This window comes from Myotis yumanensis, unplaced genomic scaffold (genome assembly GCF_028538775.1).
Source record: "Myotis yumanensis isolate MYYU_CA2020_CCGP unplaced genomic scaffold, mMyoYum1.0.hap1 SCAF_5, whole genome shotgun sequence".
NCBI classification, from domain to species: Eukaryota; Metazoa; Chordata; class Mammalia; order Chiroptera; family Vespertilionidae; genus Myotis; species Myotis yumanensis.
The window spans coordinates 55,771,268-55,783,841 of record NW_027223756.1 but is presented as its reverse complement, the minus strand read 5'-3'; the positions used below and the strand labels follow the sequence as shown (position 1 = coordinate 55,783,841).

The 12,574-nt window shown below is 41.5% G+C and overlaps 1 protein-coding gene across 6 annotated transcripts in view; it reads right to left on the bottom strand.

Moving 5' to 3' along the window:
• FHIP1A (FHF complex subunit HOOK interacting protein 1A) overlaps positions 1 to 11,620 on the bottom strand; it is a 211,542-nt gene extending 199,922 nt beyond the window's left edge. For 5 of the 6 annotated variants that reach the window (XM_070415308.1, XM_070415311.1, XM_070415310.1 and 2 more), the window contains exon 1: positions 11,322 to 11,620. The gene's annotated coding sequence lies outside the window, so the exon portion shown is untranslated. The remainder of the gene's footprint in view (positions 1 to 11,321) is intronic. The other variant, XM_070415309.1, reaches the window with a different exon arrangement.
• Positions 11,621 to 12,574: the final 954 nt, after the last annotated feature.

Here is a 12,574-nt window from a genome sequence, read left to right as displayed (position 1 = left end):
CTTGAGAAGCACACAGAAATGTCTAAAAAAAATAGTGAAAACTTGAAGAATTAACCAAGATATTAGAAGTCTCATACTTAATTTTTATGAACAGAAAAATTGCGAGGTTTGTATAGATATTAGCAGGGGTTAATATGGTATTTTCCAGATTCTGAGAGGAACTGATTACTAAGGAATCTTGGTGTGAAAGTTTCCCTTTTTTAAAAAATGTGTTTTTACATTTTATGATGGAAATTTTTAAACTATACAAAGTAGAGGGAATAATACAATGAACTGTCATGAGTTGGTTCAAAATTAATAATCATAATTCAGCAAGTCAGAATCTCTCATTTCCACTCCTTGCCTCTGCTGGATTATTTTTTTTTTTTTTTTTTTTTTTTTTTTTTTTTTTAAATATATTTTATTGATTTTTTACAGAGAGGAAGGGAGAGAGATAGATAGTTAGAAACATCGATGGGAGAGAAACATCGATCAGCTGCCTCCTGCACATCTCCCACTGGGGATGTGCCTGCAACCCAGGTACGTGCCCTTGACCGGAATCGAACCCGGGACCTTTCAGTCCGCAGGCCGACGCTCTATCCACTGAGCCAAACCGGCTTTGGCTGCTGGATTATTTTAAAAGCAAATCTCAGCTATCATATCTGAGATAAGAAAAAAAATAGCCCCAAAGATATACCACTTTCTAATCACCAGAAGCTGTGAATATGAACATACTTGGCGAGAAATGTGACTAAAATTTAGGATCGTAAGAAGGAATTTATCGTGGCCCTGGCCGGATGGGTCAGTTGTATCATCCCATGCACCCATTGGTTTCCCGGTTAGGGCAAACACCTGCTGTCCAACACCCCTCCTGTATTCTGAGGAGAACACAATCCTTTTAAAAAACTATTTCTCTTCCCCATCCTAACTATGTATTTCTAGATGGGATTGCCAATTACCAGATAATGTGTGCCCCTGGCCACAAGTACAAGGATGTTATCCAAGTGAGGCTGATCAGAGCCATTCCTGGGATTTTGAGATTTAGATTAAGGGAAGAAGGTCAGAGCCTCTCTCTGGATGATCCTTGGTTGCTGGCAGCCATGCCCCAGCCTTCTGGAGGAAATTGACAGAGAAGCAGAGCTTAGAGACAGAGAGTCTTGGTGTACAGAAGTTCTCAGTCTGGTTTCTCTGAGACTCACCTCACTCCTTGGCCATGTAAGCCAATACATAGCCCTCTACACAGTTTAACTTCTATAATTTACAACTAAAAGACACAATTTATGACACCACCTCTACCATGATTCTTGAAAACTATGACCACAATGACCTCTACCTTTCTGGTTTCTTGTACTTACTTCCTGTACAAATAACACTTCATCACATTTTTGTGTGTGTTGTCATCTTTTGTGGCCTTGCAGACATCTACTTTCCACACCTTTTGAAAGCCCCTCAACAGTCCCTAGAAAAGGCTAACAGAGCCTCAGTATATAAATAACAATTACCATGGATTATTACTTCCATGTAAAGCACTTCACATCTCTTATTTTATCTAACCCTCAAAGAAACTTCCTGAGATGGGCATTATTATCTCCACTTTAAGATGAGGAAGCTAAGGGTCATCACAGAAAACTTACTTGTCTGAAGCCACACTAACAGGTAGTGCAGAGATTTGAACATAAATTCATTCAAATGTCATCCCCTTTCCACTATGCCCACGTGGCCTCCCATAATAATAAACACCTGCTAATTAGATTATCAGAGAGAACAATAGATCCAGGACGTCCGTTTAACACTTGACTTTCCATTAATCTCAAAGTTCGTGTTCCTCCATCATTAAAAATAATAATATTAATATGTTAATACATAAATGAGGTATATGAAAATAAGAATCTTGAAAAAAGTTATGCTACAATTTGTCCAACATTGCTACTGGCAGCCTAAAGACTAAATGCTGGCATTTCTCTTAAAGTAATAGGTAAAAGGAATGAATATTTAAGACCACTCTGTCAGAACAAGTTGTATACAATTCCCCCGAGTGTGATATTTCAAAACAGCAAAAAGAGATTTGTGAGTACTTGTCAATGTGTGGCACGCCTACAGCTCTTTGATTGCTCAGAGGAATAGTCCTGTGTCATTACTAGACACTAATAGTTATTGAGCACTCCCATGGCTTAGAGGCAAGAACAGAAGGCCTTTAGGAAGAAAATGGTCTGTCTTCATAGTTTAGCAAAGAGAGAGGCCAGGTGGAGAATCTGAAGGTCACCAGCCCTCATTTCTACATGAATTGCATCCTTTAGCCAACCTTCCCATTTCCATGTTTGTGTCCCCAATTTCACATGGAGTTCCTGCAAGCAAATTAACTGAGGCAAAAATAGTTGTTCAGCATCTAGCTAGATAGCTTTCATTGACGTGTCCCATAAATGCATGTTATTGGTTGTCTGTTTCTTTGTTTTTTTCCTTTCTCTTTTTATCCCTTTGCATGAGGCCCTTATACAACATAGGCACTCTTCTGGAGAAGGACAGAAGATGTCAAAGGGGCACAGTCCTTATATATAATTTGGCAACAGCAAAGCCAAGGGGAGTGTGTGCTTGACACATAATAAAGATTGGTTGCATCGTTGGCGGAAAAAGATTTTGCCAACTTGCCTACTTTGGTGAATGGCAGGCCCTAAAGAATACATCACTGTCACGGACTCAAGAATACCTCAAATGAGATCATATATGTCAGAGTGCTTTGTAAACTATGAACAGCCAAGGGACTGTAAATTCCTTCTGTTAGTGACAAGGGTATTACAAAGACACGGACCTGGGAAACAGGTAGTTGTATGGTTTGAAAGAACTAGCTAGCTCTGGATAGAAGCAATCTTTAGTAAAAAGAAGGCAAAAAAGAAACAGAGACCTTTCAGAGGATATAACAGAAAGAGTAGACAACTAAGGGGATTGGGGGAGGGGTGGTGAAGGGTTCCAAGTTAGCAAACTTCCACTCAATTCAACAAATACTTATTGACTGTCAGGCACTGGTCTACATGTTGGTATATATAGTCGAAGGTAGGCAATACTAATATAGCCAAAGATCCCAGCCCTTCATGGAGCTATTTTTTTTTTTATTCTTATGCAGGGAGGCAGTCAATAAACAATACACCTATTAAGTAAAGTGTAATATGTTAGAAAAAAAGTGCAGGAGTGCAGGGTAAGGAGGATGGAAACTGTGGGCAGAGGGTTTGCAATACTTTGAGCTTAAAAGATAAGCCAAAGAGCAGAATGAGGGCAGATCTCCAATGCTGTTCCTCAAAAATTCCATTCAATTACAGGAAAATCATACTGTGTTTGAATGAAATTTGCATAAAATTTGACAACTCTAAATTGCCTAGAAACATATAGCTAATTTTCCAAATTTCTTCCTGTTCATCCTTGTTCAAAATTATTGACACAAATGTGCTACATAGCATATTTACAGAGGAAGATATGAAAATACACAGCCAGAGGCCAAGCAAAAGGAACTACAAGATATAAGAGCAAAGCAGATAACAGCAAAAATAGTTGCAAGCCAGCACCTCAGGAAAGGGCTAATTCAACAGGACTTAAAATATGACTCAATCTTTTTTCCTAGGAAAAAGTTGGCTCTAGGTCAAGAATGACATATAGGTTTCATTTCTAGCAACAACACCAAACAACCAGCAGAGTTTCCCTGGAGCACTGCATTGATAAAGACTTCCAGGTCCTATGAGAAATAAATTAGACATTTCTTCTACAGGCTCAAGATGGGGAAGTGTGGGGGCATGCAAGCCACACATTTACCTTACCTTTCCCAGGTAGATCTAGGTGTTTTAAAATGTATATGTAACAGTAAACATTCACTGGCCGCCTACTAAGTGTAAGGCAACACCAAAAACAGAGGAGGATTTGGAAATCTAGAGCTTGGACTAGGTCCTAAAGGAGTTTATAATCTAGTTGGGAAGAAGGACAAATGTATAAAAGAAAACACTAGAAGGCAGCAAATGACTACGTTTCTATAATTGCAGTACAGAGATTCTGATACCAGGAAATTACCACAGGAAAAGGCAGCCAGCAAAGGCTTGATGGAGGACCCAGCCTCTGAACTTGGCTTTGAAGAATGTGCCTCACTGAGATAACTGGAAGGAGGAAGGATTAGTCCCAGCAGAAATCAAGAAAAAGGAATAGGTAAGGTGTGGCTCAGGAATGAGAACAGATCAACAGGAAGCCAGAGAAGAGGATCTGCACAGGAGAGCAGATCATAGATGCCTGAATATTAGTCAGGGTTCTCCAGATAAACAGGACCAACAGGAGATATATACCTAAGGGAGAAAGAGACAAGAGGCAGAGACACTGATTTATTTTATAAGGAATTGGCTCATGAAATTATAAAGGCTGAGAAGTCCCAGCAAGAGAACCTATAGTATAGTTCAAGGTCAAGCCCAAGTTTGAATCCAAAGGCAGAGAAGATTAATGTCCTAGTTCAAAGACAGATAGGCAAAGAAAATGAATTCTCCCTACTCAGCCTTTTTGTTCAATTCTGGTCTTCAATAGATTGGATGAGGCCCACCCACAATGGGAAAGGTAATCTGTTTTATTCAATCTATAGATTCAATGTTAATCTCATCCAGAAATACCCTCACAGAACACTCAGAATAATGTTAACCAAATATCTGGGCACCCCGTGGTCCAGTCAAGTTGGCACATAAAATTAATCATCACACCTTGAGTTGAGTCATTACCCAGTAGACAGCAAGGATCACGATCAACAACATAGGCAAAGTTGTACTTTATAAAGTCAAACTGCATATGGTATGAAATAGATTAGAGAAAAAAACTGGGACAAGAAATAAGATTTTAAAAATTATAATTGCCCAGCCCTGGCCAGTGACTCAGTTTGGTTGGGGTGCTGTCCCATGCACCAAACGGTTTTGGGTTCAATTCCTGAAGAGGGCACATACCTACGTTGCAGTTTGATCCCTGGTCAGGGCAGGTACAGGAGGCAACCAATCCATGTTTCACCCTCACAACTATGTTTCTCTTTCTCTCTCTCTCTCTCTCTCTCTCTCTCTCTCTCTCTCTCCTTCCCACCTTCCCTCCCTCTCCCGCTCTCTGTAAATTCAATAAAAACATATCCTTGGGTGAGGATTTTTTTATTATAATTGCCCATGTGATAATAACAGGCAGATCATCAGCAAGCATGTATAGGATTCTATTCAATATGAAGGTATTCTCCTAGATGATTAAGATGCAGAGTTACTCTTGTTATTCTATAGTTTAATTTGATGTCAGGATCCAAATGTAGACCTATCCAGCAGGAACTGGAGAAACAAGCCTAGAATTACAAAAGTCAGCAATGAGGATACAGATTTAGAAATGATCCATGTAGAAAAGAGAGCCAACTTGAAAACCTGTTCCTGGCATGCCTATACTGACAGAAGGTCGGAAGATAACAGGTTGAGTCAGTCCAACTTGAATCAGGAAGCCTCCTCAAACCTACTAGTGTGATTCACTGGGAAGGAATTACCACTCCTCGGTGAACAAACTAACCCTAAAACATGACCAAGAGGTAGATCATCAGCAAACATGATTACTTTGGGGGGGGGGGGGGGGCGGGGAGAAAGGAAGGCAGCAACAAAACCAGTTCACAGATACTTAAACACAAGTTACAAGCTGATTGATCTACAGTATAGCAACTCCGGGGTCTACTTTTCAAATAGGACATGCAAGGTCCTAACCTAAACAGTAACACAGTGGAGAAGTACAAGGAGGGAATTCAGATAAGGTCAAACTTAATCAAGCAGATAAGAAATTTGCATCAACCATTAAGTTTTTAATACAAAGCAGATAAATAAGGTAGTCTTGGTGTTTCCTAAAGCAAATCAAGGTCAATGAAGATCTCACTGTCAGATTTTTCATAAAAATCTTGCTTAAAATAAGCAAAAGTGTAAACATTTTGTAACATACACATTGTTATGAGAGATTTAAAATATTCAATTTATCAAAAAAGTGACTCCATAATAGAGAATAGGCAATAATCAAGAATAATTCATTAGTAAGTTGCATCTTCCCATGAAAAGATCAAAATATGAGTATGTACAAACTGTAAAATTTTACCTGTCCTAAGAAGTAGTTTTATTAAACCCCACTGGTGTGGCTCAGTGGTTGAGAGTTGACCCATGAACCAAGAGGTCATTTGTTCCATTCCCTGTCAGGGCACATGCCTGGGCTGAGGACCCAATCACCTGAAGGGGCATGCAGGAGGCAGCTGATTGATGTTTCTCTCTCGATCATGTTTTCTATCTCTCTATCCCTCTCATTTCTCTCTCTCTAAAATCAATAAACACACACACACACACACACACACACACACGAAAGTTTTATTTTAAAAATGTATCATACAAAAATAAAATAAAAAACATTTAATAAAACAAATGTGGACAATTTCATTTTGAGGATGTACATAGTATTCATGCTAAATGACCTATTGAAGATTATATTTTTAAAATATAGCTATACTCATTCTGATATACTAGTACTACAAAGAAAATCAACCTAAAATGAATAAACTTTAAGTACAAGTTTCATGCACACAAACAAAACTGAAGACACTAATTTTGAAGAATGAAACATAATCCTGTAATTGACTGGTTATGAACAAAGCTTAGACTCAGTAAAAATATTAATCAACTCTCTAAGATGGTAAATAAAAACTTTACCACAGGAATCCCTGAAATGTTCCTGCTTTAATGAGCCTGAGTCATGAAATTTAGCCAAAGTATCTTATTTCACATTTTCCACATTCAGAAGAGTAAAATCAGTTCCTAGCACTTTCTACAAGCCTAAAGACTTTAAAATTTACCCATTACCAATATTTCAATAGAGGTAAACTTTAAAAATACCAGAAGAGATGCTAAAATATGTTCATTTTGCAAAGCTTAGTGGATTCTCTGAACTCCTTAATGGCATGTCCTAGAATAATGTTAAGAAAATGTGTTCTCTTTTAAAAAAAACTATGCTCCATAAAAGCTAATTAGCAGTTCATCCAACAACTGCAGAGTATTTTTATAGCTGTTATCAATTACTGTCTTCTCTTGGGGGAAGAACCTAAAATGTGAGGAAATGAGGTGAGCCCTACCTAACAGCTCAGAGCCTTTTGCTACTATGACCTTTTGTTTCAGTGTCTGATCATGTATTAAGAATTTCTATCTTCAGTCTTATGCATTCAGAAAAAAAAGGGTATCAATGTAATTTTAATATTACAGGAAGTATAATTTTAAAATGTTAACATTCTCATATCCCTGACTCACAAAACTTTCCTACAAAAAACACTCACACAAGTATACTTTAAGGATATTCTCTAAAGCACTGTTCTTAGTATGGAAAAATGGGAAGCAACACAAATTTTTAACAATGGGCAATTGTTTTAATGACCCGTGATGCAATGATATACAGCGAGGATGCTATATATATATATTCATGAAAACATTTTCAAGATATATTAAGTTAAAAACAAAAACCAAGTTGAAAGTTGTTTAGTGTGACCCCAGTTATTATTAATACTCACAATAATAATATATATATTTTAATAGAGAGAGAAGTTTTGGCAGTTTCTTCAGAATATAAGATTACAGTGTACTTTAATTTTCAAGATTACATCTTCCTAAAACTTTGAATGTTGAGTAATATATATTGTGTATGTAATCATAAAAAAAGTTTTAAGTTAGTGATATATGTGGAATGGAAGTAGGAGAAAATCTTGTGTGTAAAGAAAAGGAAAAGTTAGGGGTTAAAACTTTAATATAATAGCTCTAAAATGTCATGAATGTACCACTCTTTTGGAAGACAGCTGTATCCTCATTCCCGGAACTTTAAAATTAAGCAACTAACACAGGATATTAGAAAAGCCCCTTCAGCATCTTCTGTTAATCATAGCTTCTCAGGATAAAAGTTGAGCCCTAATTCCAGTATTTATCAAATTCAACTGAGAAACACTGTCAATTCCTAAAAAAATCACACACAAATTGTCTAGGTGTCTCTAATTCTAACTAAAAGTCACTGCAAATTTAACTAAAAAATTACAGAGCCTAAAAATTCTAAAGATATTTGAAGTATTGTCATAATGAAAATATGAGAAATTAATTTTGAATCTACAGTCCTGTAATCTACACAAACATTGGAAAAACTAGATAGGAGAAGAAAGAATTAACTAGAAAGGTAACTGAGGAATTACAAGCCAGGGAAAATTTCCACCTGCCTGGGGAGAGAGTGTGAATTTGTGCTGGGAAGGGTTTGTTTCTATAGCCATGTGACCTTGACAAAATACTTAAACTCCTATATCTCAATTTCCTCACCTGCACAATGAAAGAACTGACAGTAAATACTCTCTGATCCCTTACTATTCAAAAATTCTGAAAACAGGCCTTTACTCTGTCCTTGCCAAAAGATTTTTTAAAAGAATATGCATGTACATAATATAAAATATAAGGTATAAAGTTATAAGGTATTACCCAAGACAGCAGACTTCTGCCTGGCTTTCCTTCAGCCTGAGTTCCATTCCCCAAAAGAAGCTCCTTCAACTCTGCAAGATGTCGCTTCTAGTAATTACTTCAATATTTGTAAACCACACACTTACATTGCTCTTTCCTGATTTTTTTCAATTTTAGACATTACCAAAAGTTCATTATTCAATCTAATGGGAGCATTTATTCACCCAACCCACCTACCTCTCTGGGTGCAGCCACATTGTTGACATGCAAAGGATACAAATATTACAAACACATATAGAGGTGTACAGTCCTGTCTTCAATATAGACAGTCTGTTTAATAAGAAATTAAGGTCCCATTTTACATCCAAACACTTCACAAAAAGTAGCAGGAAAAAGTTTAAAACACGGCCTTATCTAAATCAGAAATCCTAAATTCAGGTCTGAGTCCACAACATAGAGCAGCCAAATATGCATCTAAAAGTTCCTTATTTTCTCTGAATCTCATCTGTTTTCCTCCCATGTAGCCTGAATATAATAGGACCCACTACAAAATGGTTAAATCACAATGCAGAAATATTGCACATGTCAAAGCACTTTGTTAATCATAAAGCACTACAGAAATGTTATTTTCTCTTATTGTCTTTACTAAAAGAGCCCCATGAATGAAGTCCCTAAAGTTACTGATCACTCTTGAGCACTGTTCCCCTACCTAGGCTAAAAACTAAGAGTTGGAAGTAGCGGAGAGTAAGCGTGATGTAGATGTAAATTGTGTTCCAAGGTGAGAATCTGAGGGTCCAGTTCTTTAAAGGCCTATGTATTGCCCTATGAGACAAATCTACACAGAATAAAGATCAAGCGTCTAAGCAGTGACCCAAGAGAGCAATTTTTATATCTGCAGAGAGAGGGAGTTTCCTTATCAAATTTTCTTTTTAAAAGTAATATAAGAATGTAATTTCAAAAGTCATTCCTTAGGTAACTCTTTTTATGTCTCTTCTAATATGCACCTCTACCTCTCTAATAATGTACGTGTACATCTGCCTCTTGATTTGTAGACATTATCTATTGACTTCCTATTATGGTAGAAATAACTCTGCAGAGTAAGTGTTTTGAACCAAACTTGGGAGGTTAACATGAAGAACTGTCCAGCAATGCATTACTCTGACTCTGCAGTAAAACAGTCCTTTCATTTCTAGTCTTCAAAAGGACTGCATGAAAAGGGGTACAACCTATAGGGTCTCTATGTAGAGGCAAGAAGGAAGCTAGTGGCCTAAATTATTAGGCTACAGCTATTCTAAATTTCTCCTGAATCTGGTTCACTGATGTTTGGGTTCTCTTGCCTTTTCCACCTGCCTCACAGTTTATCCTGTTCCAAAAGCTATAGGACAAATAACAAATGGAATCCCAAACTTAGTTTATTTCAAGATAAGCATGGACACAATTCTTATGAGCTCTGTGGAAAGGGATGAACTGGAGCTGAAAGAAACCAACCTTTGATTATCTGAAAAGTTATCTAAAGCCAAGAATATGCTGGTTAAAGAATAAATTTACGGCCTGAATCTCCTGCTCAATTCTGTCCAGAGAAGACCAGTTAAGTTCTCCAAATGTGGACTTCAGCTGTAGTACACTAGGTTTGGGCAGCTTCAGAGACAACATCCTATTTAGTGCCAGGTATACAAGAAACTTGAGGGTCAGGCAAGTGATCCTGCCAAGCAGGCAAGATACACTAAGGAGAGGAAATCTTTTCCCTCATTAACCAACGGGATAAAGGTGATTAAGCAGGAATTATTTTTCAATGACCTACATAATTTCATCAGAGCTTCTATCCATGATAGCAGAGAGCAGCTGACTTCCTAATGAGATTAATTTGATAGCAGGACCCTTTCAGAGAAGTCAGGGAGTAGATCAGATTTATAGGGAAGCAACAATAGGTATACACTGTTTGCTACTATTCCTCAGGGCTGTCTGTCCTCTGATTGGGGCTCCTTCTCTCCATGTGGAATTGTGCACGTCCCTAGATAGCTGAGGCTTCAGCACCTGCTGAAAGGTGGAGGCCAGATCTGCTAAGAATGCATGGATCCAGGTTGGTGGGACAGAGCTGGGCTAATTCATCAGGTCTGCTCACAGGATTCCCAATGCCCCTAGCAAACAGGGCTGCTACTGCTGCCACCAACACCTTGCTCTGGCGCTCTGGCTTGCCTGGGTTAGGACAGCAGCCAGTTCCACTCCCTAGTGGGGTTAACAAGGGAGCTTTGTTGAGGTGGAGGCGGGACACACACACACACACACACACACACCACCGATAACAACAGACATGACTTAAACGCAGGTTCATTTGAGAACTTATGAAGTTGAGCAACAGCCACCCAACAAGCAGGTCCTTACACCAGTCAAGTGCTGCAAACCTCAACGTGGCGCCGCCTCTGTCTCTAGTGTAAGCCGGGAGGTTTGGAGAGGGAAACTGAGCCCTAGATTTCTATGCCTTTGCCTGTTCCTCCCGTAGGATCCAGCTCCCGGGCCCCAGGGATCAGGGAAAGGGGTAGAGCCCTGATGACATCTTTCTCCGTCAAAACAACCTCGCTCTGTCTCCCCCAGGGTTATCACTGAGTAACGCCAAGTCCCACAGCTCTGGGAGCCACCTCCTCCCCGCTGTGCTTGGCCAACCCCGAATCTTGTTAGGGATACTTTCCCTGGGTGCCCCCACACCCTCCAACCCCCGCCCCAATACCTGTTCCTCCAGCCCAGCGGGGGGAGGAGGGGAGATGCAGGAAAGGGACACTCCTGCGCCCCCTTCCCTTAACCCCCTGAACTAAAAGAATCCCTCAAGTGCCACTCACACGGCAGCGTGCCACGTACACGTACCTGTCCCCCTGGCCTGGCTCCTCCTCCCCGCGCGGTGCTGGGCTGGCCCGACAAGTGTCCCGGGACGATCCAGAAAGTTTGTTCCCGGTCCTGAGGACGCGGACCCGGCGCCTCCCCGGGTGCCGATTCCCACCGGGAAGGGAAGCCGGCGCCTCACCGGAGACCTCGCAGGTCTCTGCCCGGCTCCTCCCCGCCCGACTCCAACTCACCAGCAGGGCCAGGGGAAGGAAGCAGGAGGCTGGGGCAGGTCCGAGGGCAACTTTTCTACGGATCACCAGTGGGTGGCTGAGCCACACGGGCCCACACTCGCCCCCGCCCCCTCCGCTGCGAACCCTTGGGGAGGGCGGGCGGGCGGACCGGGCCAGGGCGGGGCCCCACCTGCCACTCCGGGCTGGGAGCGCGCTGGCCCCGCCCCGGCCCCGGCCCGGCCCCGCCCCTCCCGCCCCACACGCGGCGCCAGGTGCCTGTTTCCAAGGTGAAAGAGGAGGAGCCTCTACGGGAAAGTTTCCACTGAAACTTACACCCCTGCGGAATGGAGGACAACTCGCCCTTGGGGGCTGGCCCTTCGGGAGCCACACTCCTTCCTGCACTCACACCCGCACAGGACAATAAACCCGCGAGCGGAGCAGTCAGACCGCTGCACGGCAGGGAGGGTCTAGATTCCTCCCTTCCCAAAGGTTTGACCTCGGCTACTGGCGCCTTCGCCACCCCGCCTCTTCCCCCTCCTCCCCATAGTTTGAATTTTTAAATGTTAGTAAAATCCCCAAAGAGCCAAGTCAAGTGAGGGAAGCGGTCCCCTGTGTTGCTACTGGCAAACTCCCTGGAGTGGGCAGGGCGAGACTGGGTCTCCGCAAACCTCACTGCCCCAGGAGAGGGGGCGGGGGTTGCTGTTCTCTCTTGTTTTTCAGCCGGAGCCAGTGTTGCCGGAGTTGCCCCGAGTGTACGCGTGTGAGAGCACCCCAAAAGTGAGTGCTCTTTAATTTGGACTGTTCTGCAGCAAAAAGGAAACTTCCCCGGCTCAGGACTCCCTGGAAGATGCGAGAACAGGTTAGGCGATTCTTTCCCTACCACGCTGGGTGGTGGTGGTGGCCTCTGGCACTGCTCCTTTATCTCAGTCTCCTTCCCAGAGCCCAGACCCTGAGTTGGCCCGCCGTCCTTCAGCAGACATTTGGACCCACTGCCACGCTGGCAGCGCCACCCCCACTCCTCTTCCCTCCGTCTCCCACTCCCCCTGCACGCTTGGGCAGCGAAGT